This window comes from Rattus norvegicus, chromosome 3 (assembly GCF_021556685.1).
Source record: "Rattus norvegicus strain SHRSP/BbbUtx chromosome 3, alternate assembly SHRSP_T2T, whole genome shotgun sequence".
Lineage (NCBI taxonomy): Eukaryota > Metazoa > Chordata > Mammalia > Rodentia > Muridae > Rattus > Rattus norvegicus.
This window is the reverse complement of record NC_141536.1, coordinates 414999-437204: the sequence shown is the minus strand read 5'-3', so window position 1 is coordinate 437204 and position 22206 is coordinate 414999. Positions and strand designations below refer to the sequence as shown.

Here is a 22206-nt window from a genome sequence, read left to right as displayed (position 1 = left end):
GTTGTTTTCTTGTTTCAACTAATATAAAGTACGAGCAATTTGATATTTCTAACCTAATATTTGTTGTGGTTTATGCCATGCATACTTGCACATTAAATTTTTTTCTTAAATTTGTCACAGTTAATAGGATACATTAGCTTAGCTCAATCTGTGGTCTTGTTTTTTTTTTGTTTTTGTTTTTGTTTTTTTTGTTTGTTTGTTTTTTTTTGAGGCAGGTGAATGTTGGGGTGACCTCATTTCCAACTCCTCATCCTTGTGCCTCTAAAATCAAATGCTTATCAATTTTCAAACTTTTCTTTGCCACTGGATATGTGTGTGAGTGTGTGTGTGTGTGTGTGTGTGTGTGTGTGTGTGTGTGTGTGTGCACATATGTGCCACAATTTTCTGTTCATAGTTTCTACCATGGGTCCCAGGTATTGAACTCAGGTAATCATACTAGTACAGCAAGTTCTTTTACCTGCTGAGTACCTTGCTGCTATTGCATGTGTGTGTGTGTGTGTGTGTGTGTGTGTGTGTCTAATTTACATATATGTATATACCTTATATTGATCCTGTCTCTGCCTCTCAATACCATCATCCTTCCTTTCTTCACGTCTTCTATCATTTCTCTTTAATCCCTCTGGACAGTTTCTCTTTGTTCACATCAGTTTAAAATGTAGGAGCGCGCACACACACACACACACACACACACACACACCTATTGAAACAAAATTAAAATGAAAAAACAAAAATATGCAGTCTTTCTGATCAGCAATCATTAGCATATGCTTTTTTATTTTTTTATACAATTGATATATAATAATTAATGGTCAATCAGCTTGAAACTTTTCCTTAATGTTGATATCTTTGGAGTTTTCATAAATGTTATTATACTATCTGCAGATAAAAATGTAAACTTTTAATTCATAGTAGAGACCGGCCTGAAAATATCACATTCCTCCATTCTGATCACAATATTATGCTGTCTATAAGGGTGATTACCACTTAGTAGTTCTCAGTGGTCACATGCAACAAAAAGGAAACAGAAGAGTTGTGTTCTTGCGACCCCTTCTGGCCAAAGGTCATTATGTGCTTGTCCTGAAGAAATGATATGGATTACTGGGTATGGGGTGCCACCTTGCGGAAGTAAGGTTTTAGTGCACCTGAGCGATGTCTTGAAAGTTTTGTCTGGTTCTAAAGTCCAAGAGTTGGAGGCTCATTCCCACCATAAGCACTCCTCTCTCAGTAGAAATCAACCTCAACTTTAAAGGAAACGACACTTAATTTCCAGTCAGACTCGTCCACATTCCTCAATCGGGCATAAGTCCAAAGTACTTTCAGAAAAATGAAAAAGCAAGGCAACCCATTAGAAAATTCAGGCCAGAGTCTTCTGTCTATTCCAATGGAACAATGCCTCGACATACCCAGCTACAAGTCCTTAATCCATACCCCATGTCAGATATTGTGAATCTTCTAAGGTAATAGCATATTTCATAATGCCCTAGTAGGCACTTAATTGCTTGTTTGTGGTTTTATGACATAAAGAACAAAGTACCTTTTATGGTGGTGGTCCACGGTTAGTTCAAGAGTTCAAGCAGAAGGGCAGAAGCAGGGAGTAGAATATCCTTGTTTACATAGATAGTCGCAGGGTAGATGCAAACAAAAAGAGATCTTCGATTACAAAATGCAAAACCCAAAATGAACATGTCATGGCAGATGTGTGTCCCTTCTGAGTGCACAGGGTAAGATTCAACTTTATCATGCCGAGAGAACATTCATAAGAAAATTAACTGGAGACACCACGAAGATTAGAGTAGAAGTAATGGTGCCGGAGAGATGTCTCCATGGTTAAGGATACTGACTGTTGTTCCAGAGGTCCTGACTTCAATTCTCAGCAACCGCATCACCATCTCACAACCACCTACAGTGAGAACTGGCGCCCTCTTCTGGCCTGTAGGCAAGCATACATGCATGCAGAATGCTGTAGATGTAATAAATCTGAAACAAGCCAAAGTAAAAATAAATAGACTTGGAAAGCTATGTGTATTTTATATAACAAGTACAACTACATCTACTGCTATTCTGCATAGATATCCAGGGGCCTGCAGTGTCCATCGAGTTCTGATAGTACACCCATCACTTCAATATCTGAAACCAGTGTCACTTATGAAATAACTTCAGCTAAATTATAAGTTATATCATTGTCATTCAAGTCTGGAAATAACCCTTTTAAGGAATTTACGAAGTTTTAGTCACTGTGTTGCAACAGGATCTCTCAGGGGTTAGAGAGTGGCTCAGAGACTAAGAGCACCGGTAGTGGGATCTAGTGCCCTCTTCTGGTATGTTTGAAGGCAGCTACAACGAACTAACATAAGTAAAAAATAAATATTAAAAAAAAAAGGGGGGGACTGGAGCGATGGCTCAGTGGTTAAGAGCACAGACTGGTCTTCTAGAAGTCATGAGTTCAATTCCCAGCAACCACATGGTGGCTCACAGTGAGATCTGGTACCCTCTTCTGGCCTGCAGTCACACATGCAGGCAGAATGCTATACATAAAATAAATAAATAAATCGATCTTTAAAAGGAAGAAAAAAACAGGAGCTCTCTGTATAATCTGGCATTATCATATTAAGGAATGACATGGACTTGCTGGGTGGACCAAGGTGGCTTTGGTCATACAGGAATCAACCTGCTTTTTTATCCTAAGTACTGAAATAGGTATTTCGAGTCACTATGCCCAAGTGTGAAGAGTCCTTTGATGGTTGTGGTTAGCAACTTTGCTTATCATTTCCCATCATCCAATTCTTTCTATGTAAATGAGACCACTTCTGTAGTGTCTGATTGCAAGTGAATTCTGATTGGCTGTGTAATTCAGACATTTTTGTGGTTACAGTTGAATAAAGAGGAACTTATGTTTTTCTAGGTCTCTAAGTGTTTGCTTTGTCTATGGGTGTATGGATCACGAGGTTGTCAGGTGTGGGCAGAGTTTGGAAGACAGCTTTGCATATCGAGGTCAGTGTTAGCATATGTATGGTTACCAGGAACCAAATCCAGATCCTCTGCGAGAACAATAAGTGATTTCAACTGCTGTGCTATTTTCCTAGCCTCTTCCTCTATACTTTGGTCTTTCTGAAGTCTCCATCTGCCATAACAAAATGACTTCCATGGTTACAACATCTATTTTTAAGAAATGAAACCAGCCAACCAACTAAACTAACTAACTAACTAATTAACAAACAAACAAACAAAAGACAAGGACCATCCCTATAACCCTGGCTTTCTTGAGAAATAACTATGACTGTACATCCATACCATTTCTTTGGACTTCTCTGAAGGACAGGAGGGAGGCTAGTGGAAGAAGTGGAGCTATGTCACTACAGTTATGATTCATTCTAAGTCTGTTTTTTTGTGTTTTTTTTTCTGGTTTTTTGTGTTTGTTTGTTTTTTTTTTATTTCTTTATTTTTTTTTTTTTTTTTTTTAGTTTTCAGTGATATTTGGCAAATGCCCATCTTGCTGAGAACCACTGTTACTCATTAAAAAGGCATAAAGAGACCAAATTTCAGAAGAGGTGGCCAAACACTTTTAGATTTCATTCCTTCAATTGAGACCTTTGGTTTGTTTTCCTTGTTTATTTGGCTGAGGCAGGGTATTTTTAAATGGTTGTCCTTGAGCTGACATTGTAGACTAGGCTTTCCTTGAATTCACAGATCAGGCTGCCTCCACCTTCTGAGTGTTGGCAGCAAAAATCTGGCTTTGGGAGGGGCTAAACAATCACACTGAGAGCTGTTATCCTTTTTTGGTCAACGTTATTCAGCAGATATTGTTTAGTAAGTCTCGAGTTAATCATCGGAAGAGGTGTTAACCAGTATCTGGTTCTATCTGGACCTTCAAGGTCTATACAAGGCAGGAGTAACCTGAAGGAGAAGCAGGACGGTCAGGGAGTACTACTTTCAAGAAAGATATATTCCAGTGCAATCTATAAGGTAAGACAAACAGATTTTATTTATTTTTTACTTTTTATTTTTTGCTTATCTACCTATATTAAACACTGCCTGTTCATGGTACATTCAGAAACCAGGGAAAGGTGGCATATCTGCCGAAATTAGAGTTATAGATGGTATTCAGCTGCTTGTTGAACAAAAACTAAGAGATTGTCTCTGATTAAAGAGTTCGTAAATTTTGTTTTGGTTTCAAGTTTCACTTTTCTCATCAAAAGAAATTTTTTGGTATTGATTGGGCTTGTGAAATTCCTGTACTTATGACCCATGATTGCTGACATTACATTTAGCAGGCAAGGACAGGGTGAGACAGACTCTCTAATATTTGTATTTATATCTTTAGTGAAAGACAGTGCAGTAAACATTTCTGGTCCCTGATTCTCCTTGTTTCTGTAGTATATATTGATGTAGAGGGAGGTGGATCACTGTAAACTTGATGCTAGCCTAGTCTACAGACCAAGTTTTAGGAAAGCCAAGGAAAACCAGAGAGGAGGCCTATGTAAACAAGAACAAAATTTTATTTTGGCTTTTTTTAACGAGGAAGAGACATGATCTGTCTAGTCTTAATGTCTGTAGAATTTTGATAAGGAAGGCCAGTTGAATTTTATTATAGAGTTTTGACTGATCTTATTTGAGCTTTGACTGTGTTTCTTTCTTACAATAAGAAAGCAGAACTAATGTTCTACTTAAATGTTCTCTTAGGAATTATTTTATTATCAAGTGTTTGTGGAGTGTTATACTCCATGGTTGGTTACAGAGACTGAGATGGTGGTGAAATCTCTCTCCATGTATTTCCAGTTGTCTGGGAAGTCACGGTATATGTTGACTTGGTGTGGAGCCACAGATATATGAAAACAAGGTCTACCTCAAAAGTTTCTTGGAGTTCAAGAACAAGGATTACTGAATGAATGAAATTTATGTGTAGAGGCCAGCCTGGTCTACCTAGTATGTTTTGGTACCATGTAGAGAATTGCTGTCTTTCGTAAATATACTCTGCACTTTACAAACGTAGTAACACTAGAAGACTGGGACTGAAAATGTGCAGATAAGATGGTGGTCGAGCTGTGTGTGTTGGTGTGGGAGGGAGACTGCTTCAGTGCTTGCTGCTTTCAAAAGTATGGCCCGTTTCAGCTTTTTAAGGAAACTCCGGGCTTATGATGTGTCTTGATTTATTTGATTTTACTTACTGTTTATTGGGTTCATATTTTATTTTTATTGATTTTACGGATATTTGTGCTTAACTATTTTTGCCTGACTTAACTTAAAAGATTCAGAAGGAGAACATGTGGATGTGGATGGTCTGAGGCTTCTGGATGCTTTTGGGTGCCTCTTCACCTTTCTGCAAAACCTCATTTATCGCAATCTCTAAATATCATCTCTCAGATAACAACAGGCCTGCCAGCTGTAAGGAACCTTTAGTCTTTTATTCTCTCTTTGCCAAAATTTATGTAACTGTCTTTTTTAAGATAGGATATTTCCTGTTGATAATAGGCAAGCACCAGGACCTGATCTGGCCAAGTGTTCTATAAAATTTAAAGAATAATATAATACTCTCTTGCCATCAATGCGATCGCATCTATTGCCTTCTTCATCATGTGTCCCTGTGAAGGGCAATGGTTCCGCAGTACTCCTGTATGTACTCAAGCTGTTTCTACCTAAAGTAGCGGCCCACCACCTTCCTCTAATTAAATAATGTTTTCTCCCATGTAACTACTTGATAGGAATTCCTAAATGTTTGGATTTTTTTACAGTCGACGGTACTTTCCCCTCTAATATCTAGCGCCTTACTTCTTTCACTATCTAGGACATCTGGATTTTCCAGAGTTCATTCTTCCTGTTAAAAGTTATTGATCACGGGGTTGGGAATTTAGCTCAGTGGTAGAGCGCTTGCCTAGCAAGCGCAAGGCCCTGGGTTCGGTCAACAGCACCGAAAAAAAGAAAAAAGAAAGTTATTGATCACAACTCTTAGAGTTTCCTTCTGTTTCTACTTAATTTTCTCGAGTGCTTTCAAAAGAGGCATGGTCCATAAAGACTGAATCAGATCTCCATGTTCCTGTTAGTAGAGAAAGAAACAAAAGAGCAAATATGTAACTCCCCATCATACCTATTCAAATCACCTAGGCAGAAAGTCGAGGAGGGAGTGGCCTAGTGTCTCCAGGAGACAAAGTTCCAAGAAAAACATATATCTGGGCCTGCTGACCAAGATTGTTACATGTCAGACAGGCTCCACTAGAGCAGGTACAGCACAGAAGACACTGACAGACAAGCAGGCAGGCAGGCACGCGCGTGTGTGTGTGCGCGCGGGCGCACACACACACACACACACACACACACACACACACACACACACACCCTACCTAGGATGAAAAAAGGAACTATGGCAATGCTTGCCTTTGTTTTCAGCACTGGGGAGGCAGAGGCATATGCAGGGCAAAGGCAGAAGGAGAATCTGTGGCTGAGGATGGTGTAAGGCTGCTTTTGGGTGCTTCATCACCATTCTGCACAAATACACACTGGTTTTCGATTCTTTTCTTTTTTTTTTTTTTTTTTTTTTGGAGATTTATTTATTTATTTTCTGTACAGTATTTTGCCTGCATATGTAACTGCAGGCCAGAAGAGGGCATCAGACCTCATTACAGATGATTGTGAGCCACCATGTGGTTGCTGGGAATTGAAATCTGGACCTCTGGAAGAGCAGTCAGGGCTCTTAACCGCTGAGCCATCTCTCCAGCCCCTGTTGTCCCCAGCTCCGGAAAAAAAGAAAAAAGAAAAAAGAAAAAATCCCTAACCCCCCGATTTAACTTTTAATTTCTTGTCATGCTAGGCAAGCGCTCTACCACTCTGTGCTTATGATGTATCTTTTGGTTTATTCGATTTTACTTACTGTCTATTGGGTTTGCATTTGATTTTTATTGATTTTATTGATATTTATGTTTAACTATTTTGACCTGGCTAAATGACTGACTGACTGACTGACTGAGAGACAGAGACAGGGAGACAGAGAGAGAGAGAGACAGACAGAGAGACAGACAGAGAGACACAGAAAATTCGATCTCTCTCTCTCTCTCTCTCTCTCTCTCTCTCTCTCTCTCTCTGATCACAGGCTGAGCTCAGGGACAGTGAGTTCCACACTCACTCAGAGAAAAACTCTGTCTCCAGTCACCCTCACCCAGTGCTAGGCAAGCGCAAGGCCCTGGGTTCGATCCCCAGCTATGGGGAAAAAAAAAAAAGAAAGAAAGAAAGAAAGAAAGAAAGAAAGAAAGAAAGAAAGAAAGAAAGAAAGAAAGACAGACCTGGAAGAGCAGTCAGTGCTCTTAACCGCTGAGCCATCTCTCCAGCCCCTGTTGTTGTTTTTTGTTTTGGTCAAAAACCTGGATTCTCGGGGTTGGGGATTTAGCTCAGTGGTAGAGCGCTTGCCTAGCAAGCGCAAGGCCCTGGGAAGAGCAAGGTCCCCAGCTCCGGAAAAAAAGAAAAGAGGAAGAAAAAACAAACAAAACAAACAAAACAAAAAAAACCCTCTGGATTCTCAGGAGCTGTGTGGTGTGTCCTCTTATGTTCTGGTGCCCTCTTCTGGCATGCAGACATATAGGAATCAGAGAGAGCCCACATTTTTGTCCAGGAACAAACAAACTGCCAAACTGCCAAACAAACAACAAAGGATTGTAGGTTTTGACTGGCTCTGTAGGTTTCAGAGAAAGGCAGGGCAGACCTCTGTGAGTTTGGGACTAGACTACTCTACCGAGCAAGTTCCAGGGAGGGATTCCACAGGAGCACAGTGGACTGGACAAAATTTTGACTTTGTAATTTTATTTTTTGCCCAATTGGGATTTATGATTTGATTGTCACAAAACTTATACCTTTCATTTTATTTTATTTTCGGCCAAAATTTCATTTTCAGTTTCACTTCCGATTTAACTTTTAATTTCTTGTCGCGCTTATGTTCGGATCGAGTTAATTCTCTGGGGAGCTGTGCCCTTGCCACTGGTGCTGGCAGAAGGGGATCCCGAGATCTAGAGGTTCTGTGTGGTGGGCTGTGTGGCAGAGGAAAAAAATGAAATTAAGAACATATATAAATCTATGGATTTGTATAAGGAGAAACGTATGGTATGGTGGGAAGATGTAAGGGAGAGAAAAATAAAAAAAAAAGATAGATAGATAGATAGATAGATAGATAGATAGATAGATAGATAGAGTGATTCATGCTCCCAGCCTCCTATGTACAGAGTTCCCCGAGGCGTTTTTACTCGCCAAATAAAGACTGCGGTGTTTCCCAACACACCATGTGAATGTCCGTGGCTGTCGAAATTATTTCATTTATGTTTTTCACGTTTGTCGTCCGTGTCACTTCAAAGGCCATTGTGACTTCAGTCTTGTTATTGATTCATATATGCTTTCTATTTCTTTTCATTTTTCAAAACCTTTTTGTCTAAATTGTATTTGTCATTCACCTTGATTTAAACATTTATTAAAGTCCAGTTTGCCATTTATTCGTATTTACTCGTACTTTATTATTATTTTATAAATTTATTCCATCATTTCGTTTCAGTCGTCTATATTTGCCCTTCCTCTCGTTCCCGCTTTTCTTTTTTTTTCTTTTTTCTTTTTTCTTTTTTCAGAGCTGGGGACTGAACCCAGGGCCTTGCATTTGCTAGGCAAGCACTCTACCACAGAGCTAAATCCCCAACCCCGTCGTTCCCACTTTATGTCTGTTAACATTTAATTGTTTTATCTCCCTTGTCCTTCTGTGTCCCTCGTCTTAATTTCTGCTTTATTGTTTTCTTTTTTTTTTTAATTTATTTATTTAACGCATGTGAGTACACTGTAGCTGTCTTCAGACACACCAGAAGAGGGCATCAGATCTCATTACAGATGGTTGTGAGCCACCATGTGGTTGCTGGGATTTGAACTCAGGACCTCTGGGAGAGCGGTCAGTGCTCTTAACCGCTGAGCCATCTCTCCATCCCATCTGTTTTATTGTTTACATCGCACTTACTCTGTTTTTATGGCGATCTATTAACTTTTTTCCATGTCAGTCGTCGGTATCTGTTGATCACCTTGATTTTATTTTTTTTTTTCTTTTTTCTTTTTTTCGGAGCTGGGGACCGAACCCAGGGCCTTACTCTTGCTAGGCAAGCGCTCTACCACTGAGCTAAATCCCCAACCCCGATCACCTTGATTTTTGTTTTATTGTTTATTCACATTGACTCTTTATTCATTATTATTTTTAAGTAAAATAAAATAAATAAAATTTAAATATGGTAAAAATATTTGTTAAACAGATATTAAAAGGGAGGTCTACAGCAGATTTTTAAACTAACGGGCACACACACACACACACACACACACACACACACACACACACACACACAAATTTCTCCCAGAGGTCCTGAGTTCAATTACCAGCAACCACAAGGTGGCTGACAACCATCTGTAATGGGATCTGATGCTCTCTTCTGGTGTGTCTGAAAATAGCTACAGTGTACTCTTACGCATAAATAAAATAAATAAATCTTTAAAAAAAAAATAAAATATGAGGTTGGCTCTCTTTGCTCCTCTCTTTGCTCTTTTGCTCTTCCTCTCTTCCCCTCTTCCCCTTTGTCCCTTCTCTCCCCATTCCCCTCCCAAATTCTCTCCACGTGCTCATGACTGGCCTTTACTCTCTTCTTCTACCTTTCTTCTCTCATTAAACCTCTCCGTGGAGGGGGAGGGGTGTGTGTGTGAGTGGGGGGAGGGGGGAATGAGGTTGACCAGTCTTCCTGTGTAACAGAGGTTTAAAAGGAGGCTGGTCGACAAAACGTTTTTTTTTGTGGTTTTTATTCTCTCTCTCTCTCTCTCTCTCTCTCTCTCTCTCTCTCTCTCTTTCTCTCTCTCTCTCTTAATCAACTCGGAAGTCGATCTGCTGTCCCTTTTATTAAAAGCCAAAGTATTAAGTGGCGAGCCGATGTTTCAACTTTCACCATTCTGTTCCTTTCACCAAAAAGAGGGGGTTCTTTGGCTTTTCCTTTCCTTTTTGAAACAAAACGAAAGGAGGAGCTCGACCAGTTGGCCTAGCTTCCCTGTTCCTTTTCCCTCTTCCACGGTATGCTCGATGAAATAAAGTAAATAAATGAAGTTTCTAGTTATGTATTTGTTTGGGAGACCCGAACTCTCTCTCAAGAGAGAGTTGCATCTTCCCGCTGCCGCCCCCCCCCCCCACACACACACACAAGGCCTCCTCCCTGTATGTGGGGGGAGGGGAGGGGTGGACAGGAGCTAGCTGAGAGGGGGTGGGGTGGGGCGGGGCTGGAGAATATGCAGGTCCCTGAAGGTCAGTCGGGGAAGTACTGCTGCTGCCCTAGCACGCTTCAGTGCCTCTTTAGAGTTTAGAGTTTTCTAAAGTTTTCTGCCTGAAATCAGCGAGTGATGATTTCACTGTGAAATGATGTCTGATCATCGCTCTCGCTGTCCTGTCAGGGCTCCGGCTCCTGGCAAATGTCTGACTGAAGGAAACCTTAGTTAGACTCACACCCAGCTGTTTGGAAATGGTAATGGAGTTGATAGCACACCCTGGGGGAAAGAGGCAGACTCCCTTTTTGCTCACTCTCAATTCCCAGCCTCGCCCTGCCAGCTCGGGGATTTCTAAGTAAGGGTGAATCTGGACCATATATGTACAGGGTTTGGCGTTTCTGATTCATGTTTAATGTTTAGTTAAATAAAGCTTGTCAAGGGCTGGAGAGATGGCTCTCCACAGAGGTGGTTCCCCTTTTCTTAACCCAACTGGGACAGAAGTGCAAACTATCATCTACCTATCTGGGAGTGGAGTGGTTGGATACAGGGAGATGGAGCATTTGCAGTTAGTAAAGTTCTGCTGTCGGTTTTGTTTTGTTTTGTTTTGTTTTGTTTTGTTTCCTTTCATTTTTGGATAGATTTTTTGGATAGCCTTTTTTTTTTTTTCTTTTTAAATACAAATTTTGTTTTCTGTGCAACATTCTGATCATAGTTTCCCATCGCAAAGCTCTTTCCAGATCCTTCCTCCCCATCCACCACCCCGTACTAACCCAGGCCTGCCCTTAGATGTGGTTGATGCATACCCAGGTGAGTCTCCATTGGAGAAAGGACGATATTCCCATCTCCTATGACTGTCAATGGCCGATGACCTAAATGCCAGTGACTTCGGACTTGACTCCATTTTCCCCTCTGAGAACTGGGTTTGGATCTGTTGAATGCAGGCAGGCCCTCGGTTTTGAAACAAACAAACAAACAAACAAACAAACAAACAAACAAACAAACACACCAAAAAATATTTAAAGCAGGCAACAACTGCCTGCACGCCAAGAGACTGTTGACTCCTCTTTGGAGATAGTACGATGTGAAACTTGCTTAATAAAGTAGAGTCCACACAACACAAAGGGAACACTTTAACAAATTATGAAGGAGAGAGGGGGGGGGTATGTTTATCTACCTCCTCTTGTTTCTCAGACTAGAGATTTCATCTTCCTCTGTCTCTCGAGTGCTGGTGGCTTTGCTGCTGGTTTGGGGGGGGGGATTGGGATAGGGATAGGAAGAGAAAAGGCTTGAGTGCTGATTTTAAAGCTCTCTCTCTCTCTAAAGCTCTCTCTCTCTAAAGCTCTCTCTCTCTCTCTCCCCCCCTCCTTCTCTCTCTCTTTACACACACACACACACACACACACACACACACACACACTCACTTCCTAGGATGAAAGAAAAGAAATGAAAAGGAAGGCACCCATGGTGATGCATGACTTTGATCTCACTTTGGTCTCAGCACTGGAGAGGAAGATAGGAAGACCTATCTAGATGCAACGTGAAGAAGGCCTATGTCAGATGAGTTAATGGCTAGGGAACTGTTAGCTGGCTAGTCTGCCATTTTGTTGCAGTTGCTAATATTATAAGGACACTTTCTCATTGGTTGTTTCTGCTGTTGCTGCCAGAATTCATTACATATTCTGTTAGGCTCTTCTGTGTGATAACACACTCAGAAACCGAACACTGTTGAAGTCAGTCTAACTGCTTTCTTTGTTGTCTAGTTACCCGCAATAATCTTGGACCTGAACTGAACACCCAGCAGCACTTCCCGCACCCACCCATGTATAAGCTTTTATAACCTGGACCACCAACACTAGAGCGACAGGGCAGACAGAGACTATTTGGAACCGGACTTCCATTTTGAGTTTTTGTTTGTGTTCTTGTTTTTTTCTCCTGTCCTGTCCTGTCCTGTCCTGTCCTGTCCTGTCCTGTCCTGTCCTATCCTGTCCTCTCTGTCTGTATGTCTGTCTGTCTGTCTGTCTGTCTGTAAATCCACACATATAGTTCTTTCCACATCTTATATCTCAAAACAAATAATGCTTGCTGTGATCCTCATTTCATTCAAGGGTACTACTCTCTAGACCAGAGGAGCCCCCTTACAATTCTCCACAGGTAGTGATGACCGGAGTGTTCAGTGCGACTAAGCAGGAATTATATGGTTGCCGCCATTATGCTTGATCTTACCGAAGGTAGGGTTGCGGGGCATGGTTGCCACGATGGCGACCAGTAGACCGTGATTGAGGAGACGGAACAATAATTAACCTACAATTCTCCCTCTCTGTCAACTGTTTCTCTGTCACTCTCTGTCTCTCTTCCCTCCTTCCCTCCCCCGTCTCTCAGACCTGAATGAGCATTGGAACTAAAGTAAATGTACATGTGAAAAGAAGCCAGGTGTGGTGCTGCATGTCTTTGATTGCATCACTTGAGAGGTGAAGGTGGGTAGAACTCTGTGAGCAGGCTGCAGACCTGATCCAGGTACTGATTTCCAGGGCTTTTGTGCAAAGACCCCTGACTCAACTAAAGAAATGAGGAGGAAAATAAAGAAACAGATACAATTAACTTGGAATAAACCAAACAAACTAAGAAAAAGGAAAGGCAGTAATGGAGTGGCCTGGCTTACAGAGGAGGGGCAGACATTTATCTGCCATTGCCTCCTCTGTTGAACACACAAACACAGGCGCCGAGAGAGCGAGAGAGCGAGAGAGCGAGAGAGCGAGAGAGCGAGAGAGCGAGAGAGCGAGAGAGCGAGAGAGAGAGAGAGAGAGAGAGAGAGAGAGAGAGAGATCTGTTAATCTGTTTGTCTCCCTCCCCTAGTTTTTCAGACAGGGTTTCTTTATGAAAAGAAAGAAACTGGTAGCTGTAGGCTGGTAGCTGCTGGCTGTTAAAGGTCTAGGTAAAACAATGTGATGGCCTAAGAGGAAAATAAAGAAACAGATACAATTAACTGTTAAGGCCTAGATGCCGTGTGAATGAGGCCTACATCAGATTGGTTAAGATAACTGTCACCTGGCTAGCCTGCCATTTTAATATTGCAAGGACGCCTTCTCATAGGTTGTTTCTGCTGTCACTGCCAGAGTTCATTACATATTCTGTTAGGTTCTGTATGACACACACTCAGAAACCAAACATTGTAGAATCCAGTGTGTCCTTGAGTGCGTGTCTACAATGCGTGCGTGCGTGCGTGCGTGCGTGCGTGCGTGCGTCTGTGCATGCGTGTGTCCATGGCCATGCTAGAGCCCACCCCAGATTTGTGTTTCAGAGATCTTTACTTATTTATTTTTCCTGCCTTGGCTTGTGTAGGCACTAAGTCACCACACTTCCCGAAAAACAAAATGAAACAAAACAAAACAAAATCCACCAACAAATGGACCAAACCCAAACCCCAAGCCAAACAAACAAATATTCCTGCCTGCCTGTCTGTCTATCAGGGCTACAACAGAGAGAAGTGGAATCTTGAATGAACAAAACTAGAATACCTAAGTCTGCCTGTTTCCCCTCTTCCCACCCTCCCCTGCCCCCCAGCCCATCCCCTAGAGCTGGTCTAGCATGTTCTCTGACCCTGGGGGTGCGGTGAACCGGCCTGCTTTGCTAAACTCTGTAGTGTATAAACTTGGTAACTCTAGAAAGCAGGAGCTGAAAATGTGCAGATAAGGTGGTGGTCGAGCTGTGTGTGTGTTGGTGTGGGAGGGAGACTGCTTCGGTAACTGCTGCTTTTCAATGTCCGGCTGAAACTCTGTGCTTATGATGTATCTTTTGGTTTATTCGATTTTACTTACTGTCTATTGGGTTTGCATTTGATTTTTATTGATTTTATTGATATTTATGTTTAACTATTTTGACCTGGCTAAATGACTGACTGACTGACTGACTGACTGACTGACTAAGTCTACCTGGCATACAGGAGGAATTCAAGGACGAACGATTGTTTAAGTATGACAAAAATAAGTAAGTAAGTAAGTAAGTAAGTAAGTAAGGGGGTTGGGGATTTAGCTCAGTGGTAGAGCGCTTGCCTAGCAAGTGCAAGGCCCTGGGTTCTGTCCCCAGCTCCGAAAAAAAAGAAAGAAAAAAAAGTAAGTAAGTAAGTAAGTAAGTAAGTAAGTAAGTAAATAAATAAATAAATAAATAAATAAATAAATAAATAAATACGATCATTTAGAAGTAATATAGGCAGAAGGAGAACATGTGGCTGTGGATGGTCTGAGGCTTCTGGCTGCTTTTGGGTGCCTCTTCACCTTTCTGCACGTGCAAACTGAGTTTAATTAAGTTCTGTTTCCCTAGAGGCTGGGAAAGGGAGAAACAGAAGTGACCTGGAACATCAGGGCTAATGGCCGGCTGCCTCCATCTTGGTGAGGTCAGGTGTCAGCCAAGCTGGCTGCCAACCATCCACAGTTGAATCCAAAGTGCCCAAATGGGACACTATAACAAATCATGTATACAGATTTGTGTATATAGAAAACATTTTTCCTTTCTCTTCTTTTCTTTTCTTGAGAAATTCAGCTGGTCCTGATGTCTTTCCCTCGGTGTGTCCCTCTGTCATCTCTCTCTCTCTGTCTCTTTGTCTTACTGTCTCTGTCTGTCTCTGTCTGTCTCTGTCTCTGTCTCTCTCTCTGTGTGTGTGTGTGTGTGTGTGTGTGTGTGTGTGTGTGTGTGTGTTCCTTAATCTCAGCAGCACTACTCATCCAATCGATTTTTCCTCTCCCCTTGTCTCCTTCACATGGCTATTACCCCACCTTAAACAGCACTAGAAGAGCCTGGCAGGCAGATATCTACCCTCTATGCTGTCAGAATTTTTTTTTTTTTTTTTTAAAGTCAAAACCTGGATTCTCAGGAGCCATGTGGTGTGTCCTCCTAGGTTCTGGTGCCCTCTTCTGGCATGCAGACATATAGTCAGCAGAGAGAGCTGTGTGGGTGGCCGAGGCAGGCAGAGTGGACCTCTGTGAGCTTGAGGCTAGATAAGTCTACGGAGCAAGTTCCATGACTGCCTGGGCTATACCAAAAGAAACGTACCTTGAGGCAAAACAAAACAAAGCAGAAAAGGTTCTGCTTTTATTTTACAGACATGTGTTCTCTCTAGTCCTATTGACTATAGAAGTTTGATCATGAAGTCACATTGATTTTTATTACAGAGTTTATTTGTGTGTGAGAGAGAGAGAGAGAGAGAGAGAGAGAGTTTTTTCTTTAATCTTCAAACATATTTTTTATTGTTTATTTATTTTATGAGCACACTGTCACTGTCTTCAACACACAAGGAGAGGATTCCATTACAGATGGTTGTGAGCCACCATGTGGTTGCTTGGATTTGAACTAAGGATCTCTGGAAGAGCAGTCAGTGCTCTTCACCGCTGAGCCGTCTCTCCAGCCCTGAAACAATATCTTGAATAAACAATAACAAAAACACTAAAACTAAGTCTGCCAGTTTTCCTCTTTCTTTCTCTCTCTCTCTCTCTCTCTCTCTCTCTCTCTCTCTCTCTCTCTCTCTCTCCCTCCCTCCCTCCCTCCCTCCCTCCCTCCCTCCCTCCCTCCCTCCCCCCACCACACACACAGAGGCACGTGTGAACAAGGGAATGCAAATGCACAAAATAAGTATGTTTTGATCAGAGTGAAAACAAATCACGGGAATTTTAACCATTCCACCATCATTCCACCATTCTTTTAATTTACTCTCTGTGTTTAGTCTTCCAAAGAGGGTGGCAGGTGTGTGGTTTGGTGAGTGCCGGCTGGCGGTGGCAGCGAGGAACAGAGAACAACAACAACCCCCCCTCCCCCCCATCGGGATCGGTGGAGGGTTTTAAAAATGAGTGAGCCATTTAAAAATGGTGTGGAACTGAGGTCGCCGCCACCCTCCCCTCACGACGGAGTTTGGACGCTCCCTTTTCCTAACTGTGCCTGTTCCTTGCTAATTGTTAACCGATTCGAGAGTGCATGTCCTTTCACTTAGAGGTGGCCTGTTTTCACCGCTCCGTCCTACTTTCCTTTTCTGGGTGCCTGAGGGGGTTGGCCCCGAGTCCATCCCGCGTTCACTGTGTTCCGGCGGGACAACCGGGACCGTTTGTGCCATTCGGGAGAAGTGGTGGGTACCTGCCCCGTTGTGCGTGGGTGAGTGTCCCCCTGAGCTAGGGAGGTCACTCCGGAGAGACGGAATGAGTGTGTGTGGCGGCGGCGGCGCGTGACAGTCTGTATTGGTTTGCTTGATCGAGATCGCTGTCGGGCGACACCTAGTGGCGACAAGTTTCCGCAACGCTCCTGTCCCCCGGTTGGTGACAAAGGACGGGGAAGTGCCTGTGGTGAGCCGGCCAGGGTGAGAGGGTGACAGGCAAGCAGGCGGGTGCGCGACGGAGACGCCGTCCTGTCTGGGGACCATCTCTAGCTAGGAGGTTGTACCTGGAGAACTTCAGGGGAGGAGGGTGGCTGTACGACCTATTGGGACACAAGGAGGGGTTGGTGGCAGCTGGATGAGGTCGACCAGAAGGCTTGGGCCCCGTCCCGGATTTTTTTTTTTTTTTCCAATTTTTTTTTTTTTAATTTTTTATTTTATTTTATTTTTTTTTTATTTCTTCCCTCCTCTCCGGTCCCAGCCAGCGGGACCATAGACACTTTTGAGGCCGAGAGGGTGCTGTGTCCCCGGCCTCCGAGCCGAGGTGGCCCGGCTAGGGGGCGCCACGGAGTTTTTTTTTTTTTTTTCTTTTCCAGGAGTCCCTTCGGTCCCAGCCAGCGGGACCATAGACACTTTTGAGGCCGAGAGGGTGCTGTGTCCCCGGCCTCCGAGCCGAGGTGGCCCGGCTAGGTGGCGCCACGGATTTTTTTTTTTTCTTTTCCAGGAGTCCCTTCGGTCCCTGATAGCGGGAGCCTGGACCTCTGAGGCCGAGAGGGTGCTGTGTCCCCGGCCTCCGAGCCGAGGTGGCCCGGCTAGGGGGCGCCACGGAGTTTTTTTTTTCTTTTCCAGGAGTCCCTTCGGTCCCTGATAGCGGGAGCCTGGACCTCTGAGGCCGAGAGGGTGCTGTGTCCCCGGCCTCCGAGCCGAGGTGGCCCGGCTAGGGGGCGCCACGGAGTTTTTTTTTTTTTTTTTCTTTTCCAGGAGTCCCTTCGGTCCCTGATAGCGGGAGCCTGGACCTCTGAGGCCGAGAGGGTGCTGTGTCCCCGGCCTCCGAGCCGAGGTGGCCCGGCTAGGGGGCGCCACGGAGTTTTTTTTTTTTTCTTTTCCAGGAGTCCCTTCGGTCCCTGATAGCGGGAGCCTGGACCTCTGAGGCCGAGAGGGTGCTGTGTCCCCGGCCTCCGAGCCGAGGTGGCCCGGCTAGGGGGCGCCACGGAGTTTTTTTTTTCTTTTCCAGGAGTCCCTTCGGTCCCTGATAGCGGGAGCCTGGACCTCTGAGGCCGAGAGGGTGCTGTGTCCCCGGCCTCCGAGCCGAGGTGGCCCGGCTAGGGGGCGCCACGGAGTTTTTTTTTTTTTTTTTTTTCTTTTCCAGGAGTCCCTTCGGTCCCTGATAGCGGGAGCCTGGACCTCTGAGGCCGAGGGGGTGCTGTGTCCCCGGCCTCCGAGCCGAGGTGGCCCGGCTAGGGGGCGCCACGGAGTTTTTTTTTTTTTTTCTTTTCCAGGAGTCCCTTCGGTCCCAGCCAGCGGGACCATAGACACTTTTGAGGCCGAGAGGGTGCTGTGTCCCCGGCCTCCGAGCCGAGGTGGCCCGGCTAGGTGGCGCCACGGATTTTTTTTTTTCTTTTCCAGGAGTCCCTTCGGTCCCTGATAGCGGGAGCCTGGACCTCTGAGGCCGAGAGGGTGCTGTGTCCCCGGCCTCCGAGCCGAGGTGTCCCGGCTAGGGGGCGCCTCCGAGACTTTATTTTTTCCAGGATCCTCCCCGGTCCCTGCCAGCGGGAGCATGGACTTCTGAGGCCGAGGGGAAGCTGTGTTCCAGGCTATCTACCATGGCCTCCTCGGTCTGTGAGCACTCAGGGTTCTAAGGTCGACCAGTTGTTCCTTTGCGGTCCGGTTCTCTTTCTACATGGGGACCTCTTGGGGACACGTCACCGAACATGACTTCCAGACGTTCCGTGTGGCCTGTCATGTTTATCCCTGTGTCTTTTACACTTTTCATCTTTGCTATCTGTCCTTATTGTACCTGGAGATATATGCTGACACGCTGTCCTTTTGACTCTTTTTGTCATTAAAGGACGTTGGAAGAGGCTTGCACCAAGGCTGTTTGCTTGTCCAGCCCTAGCTCTTTTCTTCTGCGCATGGGCCTCTTCGATGCTCGAAGCTTAGCGTCCCCCCATGAGTACGCGCTTCCTGCTTTCCCGTGCTTGCTTGCCTGTGCTCTGTGTGGCAGCTTTATGACAACCGTCCCGCGTGTCAGGCGTTCCCGATTTCCCCGTGGTGGTTGTCGTCCGTTACCGGTAGGAGTCGTTGGTGCCGAGTGCGACTGGAAGGGTTTTCCCGTTTGGTGCTAGTGACCCCCTGGCGTGCTCCTCTGCGGCCGACCGGTTTTTTTATTTGTTTTTTTTTTTTTGTTTTTTGTTTTTTTTTTTTTTTTTGTTTTTTGGAAGGAGTTCCCGAACCTCCGCTGCTTGGTGGTGTGTCCCTTTCTTTCCTGCTGTGTGCCTCCCGAGTTGCACCTTTTCTCCTTCGAAGGGGATTTTATTTTTTTATTTTTATTTTTTATTTTTTATTTTTTTTTTTTGAAGGAGTTCCCGAACCTCCGCTGCCCGTTGAGTCCCGTTCTTCCACGCCACGTGCCTCCCGAGTGCAACGCTTCCTTTTTTTTCTCGCCCTCGAGAAGGGTAAATTTTTTTTTTTTGTGTGTGTGGCAGTGTTAGCGACTTCTTCCCGTGCTCTCTCTCGCTCTTCTCGCTCGTATTCCCGTCCAGTGCGTTGTTAGAAAGCTCTCACGCCCGTTGTTCCCGATGCATGGCGTGTCTCGCTCCCGTTGGATCGATGTGGTGCTGCCGCGTTCTCTTCGGGCCGGGGCCTAAGCCGCGCCAGGCGAGGGACGGACATTCATGGCGAATGGTCATTCAGCGCGAATGGCGACCGCTCTTCTCGTTCTGCCAGCGGGCCCCTCGTCTCTCCTCCCCATTCCTTTGCAGGGTGGTGTGTGGAAGTCAGGGGTGCGGCTGTCCGGCACGAGCGCTGACCCGCGCACACTTGTTGCTGTGGTTCGCGGTGTCCCTGTGGACGTGTCGGGGGCGCTTGCCCCCACGCCGTTCACTGCTTCGCGGCCCTCTTCCCCCGTGCCGGGGGAAGGTGGTAGACCCGCTGCGGTGCATACCCTTCCCGAATGGTGTGTGCACGCGCCCTGCTTTGTGTGAGCCTTGCGGTGCTCCTGGAGCGTTCCGGGCTTTGACCACCAAGGTGCCCGCTTCTGAGTTGGCGGTGGCGCTTCCCGCTCCCCGGCGTGCCTCCTGTGCTCCATGGTGCTTGTGCCTTTACGCTTTCCCTTGTCCTAGTTGCCGGCTTTCTGCACGGTGACAGAAAGGGGGGGGGTCGAGGAGTTGAGTGTGCGGTTAAAAGGCTCCTTCCGTTGGGTGAGCGCCCACCCCGTGCCTATGTTTTTGGTGCCTTCACCCGCGGGCCCTGCGCGGTTAGGGTGGTGCTGAGCGATCGCGGCTGGCCCTTTTTAAAGACCGGACTCCCTCAAGTCAAGGCTCCTCCTTTGTGTGCGCCTTGAAGAGGCCTGGCTCTCGGCGGGGACCTGTCGCAGGTCCCCCCGGTCCGCGAATGCTCAAGAAGACCCCGGAGAAAGAGACCTTTGCCGATACCGCAGACCCCCCACCAGCTGGCGCGTGGTCCTTCCCGTTCTGTCCCGCGCCTGTTGCTCGTTTCCCGTTGCGTGCACGGAGCCCTTGGCTGCTCGTCGGTGTTGGGTTCGTCCCGCCCTCAGTGAGGAATTTGCCTTCTCTAGCTATCTTCGGAAAGGGCTTTACGATCTCCGAGGGGCTTCTCCCGGATGGTCCCCTCGGCTGCCCGCCCTGACCTCAGCCTTCTGCGCGCAGCGTTTGCTCTCTCGCCTACCGCGACCCGCGCCTCCCCGCTCCGAGTACGAGGAGGGATCACGCGGGACGGGGCTCTGTCGACCTGCCGCTGTGCGGAGCTTGTGGGGGAGATTGGGTTTCTGGTGGCAGGTGGCGGGGAAGGGCCGTGCACACGCCCGCGTGCGCGGTACCCCCCTCACCGCGAGGGGTCGTCGCGGGACGGGTGGGTTTGGAAGGGCGGCGGTGGGCTCCCGGTCCCACCCGCCTCCGTTTCCCCCGTGCCCTCCGTCGCGTGTGCGTCCCTCCCACGCGCGTCCACGTCCCGGCCACTCTCGCGGCGAGGTCGTGTCGCGTGTGGTGCGTGCCGCGTGCTCTCGGGCGTCTGCGGTTGCCGCCTCGTCCCCCCCTTCCACGGCAGCGTTCCCACGGCCGGTGGAGATCGCGGGAGCCGTCCTACCCCCCCTTCCCCCTCCGCGGGGCTCTCGAGGGTCCGTGAACCGCGGGGTTGGCCTCGCTCTCGGGGGCGGACTTCTTATTTGGGGGAACCGGCGGTCGGCCGCGTCCGGCGCGTCGTCGGACGTTGGGACCCGCTGCCACGCGGGGGTCTTCGTCGGTTGGCGTCGGCGTCTGCCTCGGTTCGCTCTCGCGTCGGCTGGCGTCTCCTCGGGCTCCCGGGGGTTGTCCGTTGGTTTCGGGTCGGCTCGGTGCCGCGGGCGTGGCGGGACTGCTCCGGGTTGGGTGCAGTGTGATTCCCGCCGGCTTGGCTCGCGTGCCCGGTCGCCGCCCGAGCGGCCTCCCGGTCCCTTGTGAGGCGTCTCCCGCGGGGGGTGCCGCTGCGGCCCGCCCTGCCGTCGACGGTCCTCGTTCTGCCGGTTCGCTCCCCCTCCCCGCCCGCCGGCGTTCCTTTCTCTCTCGCTCCTCGTCTGGCCGACCCGCGGCCGTGCTGCCGGGCCCCTCCTCACGGGGGGGCAGCCGGGCGCGCACGGGTCCCGGGGCGGTCGCGGGGTGCCTGGGGGGAAGGGCCGCCCGGCGGGCGGGAGGAAGTTGCGGTTTGAAGGGCGTCCCGGCCGCCGCGGCCGTGGCGGCGCGTCTCGCCTGGTCTCTTGGAGGCGTGTGCGGGGGGAAAGACGCCCCGCGAGGCGTAGAGGAGAAAGAGGCTTTAGTGGCTGTCGCCCACGCCGGTCCGTGGGGCCTGTTGGCTGAGGGTGCGTCTGCGCGGGGGCCCGTCCGGCCCCGCCGTCCTCTGGGAAGGCGTGCGTCGGGGGAAAGCTGCCGGGGTGCCAAGGTGGGCGCCTGGGCGTTGAGTCGAACCCGTGTGCGCGTCCCGGTGTGGCGGTGGGGGCTCCGGTCGGTGTCTCTCCCTCTCGCTGCCCCGAGGCCCGGCCTCCCTTCCGACGCGGGCTCGGCCCCCCTCTCTCCCCCCTCGCGGGGTCAAAGTCGCTCGTCGACCTCCTCCCCTCCTCCTCCACCTGTCCGCGCGAGGGCGTCGCCGCCGCGTGTCAGGCGTTGGGCCCGTCCTCATCCTCCGCTTCTCGCCCGGGGTCGGCCGCCGTCCGGTCTCCCGCCGCTCCCCGTTGGCGTGGTCTCCCTCCCGCCGGTTCACGGTCCTCCGACCCCGCCCGAGGGGGTCGGGGGTGGTTTCCCCGTCTCCCCGGCGTTGCGCCTCGCTTGCCCGTGTGCTTTGGGGGTGGGCCTGCTGCGGCCCCCGCCCGCCCGTGAGCCCCGGCCGCATCCGCCGGCGCGGCCGCGCCCGGTATGGTCCGCGGCGTGGGCCTCGTGTTGGGAGCGTGTCGTCCTCGCGGCGTCTCGGTACGGGTGTGTCGCTGGGTTCCGACGGGTGGCCTTCCCGGTTCTGCCCCCGCCGTCCCCCGCCCGTCCGTCCCGCGCCCCTCTTCCCGCTCTGAGGGGGGTTCGGTCGTTCCCGCGGGTCGACCGTCGCCGGTCGCTTCTCTCTCCGCCTCC

At 47.9% G+C, this 22206-nt stretch overlaps 1 long non-coding RNA gene across 3 annotated transcripts in view; it reads left to right on the top strand.

Annotated features, from left to right (window-relative positions):
- Nucleotides 1-3620: 3620 nt before the first annotated feature.
- LOC148006381 (uncharacterized) overlaps nucleotides 3621-22206 on the top strand; it is a 30844-nt gene continuing 12258 nt past the window's right edge. The window contains exon 1 of one of the 3 annotated variants that reach the window (XR_015684111.1): nucleotides 3621-3963. This is a non-coding gene — a long non-coding RNA (uncharacterized LOC148006381). Of the gene's footprint in view, nucleotides 3964-16089; nucleotides 16381-22206 lie in introns of those variants that run through there. The other 2 variants (XR_015684112.1, XR_015684113.1) reach the window with 2 other exon arrangements.